This window comes from Lolium perenne, chromosome 3 (assembly GCF_019359855.2).
Source record: "Lolium perenne isolate Kyuss_39 chromosome 3, Kyuss_2.0, whole genome shotgun sequence".
NCBI lineage: Eukaryota > Viridiplantae > Streptophyta > Magnoliopsida > Poales > Poaceae > Lolium > Lolium perenne.
The window spans coordinates 216,449,364-216,452,624 of NC_067246.2; the positions used below are offsets into that span (position 1 = coordinate 216,449,364).

Here is a 3,261-nt window from a genome sequence, read left to right on the forward strand (position 1 = left end):
CATCCCCAAGATTGAGCTTTTGTCCATTCTTCATCTCATTACATCATTCTTCTCTCCCTACACTTGAAAACTTTCTTCACACAAAACTTCACACAATTCTCATTAGCAACATTAGTGCAATCAAAATAATAAATCCACTTGGGTTCAGTTCTAACATATATCAAACATCCATTGAAACATTAGATACTGTAGCAACTTCTTCAAAAATCTCTTTCTCTCAAAAGAACTCAAAAAGAAAGAGATTAAGAGGCAAATGCAAATAGTGACAGAAATCTATCAAAATAGAACAATAGGTAAAGATTTATTTTTTTTGAAAATCTTCTGTTGCTGAGATCGAAAAGTGCTCAACTAATGAAAGTTAGATAATAACCTGGTGACAAGGGATTAACTTGTTCTTTTTTATTGGTTTCTTATTTTAGAGCTGTTTGTTCTCTTCTTGCTCATTTTGTATTGGGTTGTGCTTTGAAGTTGCCGGTCCTGGTAGGTCTTACTATGGTGTTCTATGGCGCGTCATACTGGTATCCGGAGTGTAATAACGTTCAGGCAAGATTTATGGTATTTCTTCCGCTTTTCCGTCTCCCGGTATCATGTTGGCAGGAGTGTTAATGTTGGGAATGACCCATATGGTTTAAGATTTGTGAAGTTTTCTATCATGAGATTGGCTCTTCCAGGCAAAGTATGCTGGAAAAAGACAGTCCCTAATGGAAACACCTACAGGTGCACTGGTGACTGCCCCTGCAGAGAAGAGAAGCACAGGTATTTGCTTGCACCGATAAAACCACCCTTGCTCATATAAACGGAAAAAGTAAAGCTGCCATTGTTTTCAGGTACAAGTTGCCCGTGAGCGCAAAAGAAAACAAACCAAATGAAGAAAATAAAGAGTTCATAGGTGAATTCATGTTTTTTGGCGATCACGGTAAAATACTTATAGGCCATGATGCAGAGCTGGTTGTTGCAACAGCCAGAGGAAAAGCAAGCGATTTACCACCTGCTGTGCAGAATGTCGTCGGCACAAAATGTTTGGTCACTGCCTGTGTCACACAGGAAGCTTACGAAGCTGACAACATCACGTCCGCTGAGTCCGATGTCGTCATCAAGCACAACAAAAACTACATGGTGTCAAGAAAAAGCTCCGGCACCTTCCCCACCTGACGAAGTACCAAATGGAACAGAAGATACAAGAGATTCAGGCTCCACGCCGAGCGAAAAGATTATAGAAAAAGGTTGATCCGACATCGAGGTCAGTGCAAACTAATTTTTTTCTATTCTCTTAGTTCCCAGCAACACAAGTTTAAAAGGCACAAAACTACGACACAATCTAAAATCGAATAACACCTCATTTTCCTGCTGAAGGGCGTCAGCTTTGCATCTGAAAAAAAAAGGAAGACTAAACAAGCAAATTCAGCATCAGCCAAGAAACAGGTTAACGAGGCACTCTTCCCGCACAAATAAGACATAAGCTAAGCATACCCAGTTCAATTGTATAAAGATGCGCTAATTTTACTTTCCTCTTTGTTCTCGCAGAGAAGCAAAGCCTCATGTTCAGCAACGGCTCGATGCAGCCTGGAAGCTATTAGCAGAAAGAATTCCGTGTAGTGAAGATTTCGCGTGCTACCACAGATCAGTTATGTATTATATTACGGAACTACCGGTCAACCTAGACAACGTGTAATTGATGTACCGTAGTAGTAAGTACCAACCCAGCTGTGTGCAATAACTTTAAAGCATACTTCTATGTCTCTGCACTACTATGTTTGCGTGTCTGATTGTATGAAGAATTGTGATGTTTCAACCGTGTTACTCTGCCCTATAGCGCCCTCATACTTGTGCATGTGTAGCTAACTCAGCTGTGCCACCATTTATAGAGATTAGTTTCGACCTTCACAGGAAGCTCATCTGCACACAGCGCTGATATGGCTCTTCAGATATTATGCTTATATTATTAAAACAACAAACAACCAACGGTGAAGATACGTCATCTTAATACTAAGATTTATTCAACGCTAGAGATTTAAAGTACAACCAAGGCGTACGTGGAATCTAAAAATAAAAAAACACCAATCCAAGTGTTTGGTCCGTATATATACCGAGGGCGGATTCTAATTTAGGTTACGGCCACGCACGCTATAGCCAACACCCGCGCCGCCGGTGGCATCATCGACCTCTGCTCACAGCGCGATGGGATGAATTACGATTGGTTCTCCTCATCGCCATGAAGAAACTGTCAAAAGTAGGCAATCGCTTCTGCGGGATATTCTGTATCAATCAATGATTTAATCAGGTGCACTATGGATACATAGATTCGTCAATTCGATCTTAAACCTCACAGAGCACCATGATGGTGGCGCCGCTCATGCACTGGAACCAGTTCTCGGAGGCCAGCGACAGCGATGACTCGGCGGAGGAGCACGAGCCGCATGACGGCGACGCGTCTCATGCAGTGGAACCAGCCTGGCCATCGACGGCGATGGCTCGGCGAAGGAGCACGGGACGACGCTGGCAAGGAGCAGAAGGTGTTCAGGGTGCATGATCCTTGCCCGTAAGGATTAGTTCATTCTCTCGCCAATTTGTCGCTTCGCTGATGTATTGGGTTAGATGCAGTCTCGCAAAAGAAAAAAAGTAGTAGATGAATCTTAGCGTTGTGTATCTGCAAAACATATCTGATGGTTTTCCGGCGAGGTGTCCACATCAAAACACGGGAGTAACACGGCCATAATCTGATTGATTTGCATGGCGTGTACTTATATCCATCTTCGCTGGCAGCCACAAGCCCACAACACGCCTGTTGGCCCAGACCTGGCAGTACTCTCGCCGATCTGATATCAAACACAGCCCCTGTACGTTGAGTACTTTCCGACGTAGACGACGAAGCGTATGTCGTGCTACCTCCGACTGCATTGGAGACGATACGATTACAACCGACACGAGCATGCATGCGACGCGTGTTGGACTACTATCCGAAAAAGGAACTTCGGACGGTGAATAATCTGGTGAAGATGAAACGCAAAAAGAAATGTTTGTTCATCAAGGTACCGGTGAAGACTGAAGATGCGGACAAGAAGGAATGTCGGCGTGAAGCTCAGGAGAAGCCGGCGAAGGGAAAGTCGGTGACATGGGTTCCACGAAGAACGGCAAAAGCAATGCCGAGGAAGACGCCTGCGGGAAGCAGCTGGCGCATTTGGGACCCTGGTCGAGGTGAAGCGCACGTCGTGCTTAAGGGGGTGATTGTTAGCATTAAGCACGAGCAACACCGGCACGATT

At 44.4% G+C, this 3,261-nt stretch overlaps 1 long non-coding RNA gene across 1 annotated transcript; it reads left to right on the top strand.

Moving 5' to 3' along the window:
- Nucleotides 1-392: 392 nt before the first annotated feature.
- LOC127338531 (uncharacterized) lies at nt 393-1,741 on the top strand. Its single transcript, XR_007874403.1, has 4 exons — nt 393-756; nt 828-1,240; nt 1,354-1,422; nt 1,525-1,741. It is a non-coding gene; the product is annotated as an uncharacterized lncRNA (long non-coding RNA).
- Nucleotides 1,742-3,261: the final 1,520 nt, after the last annotated feature.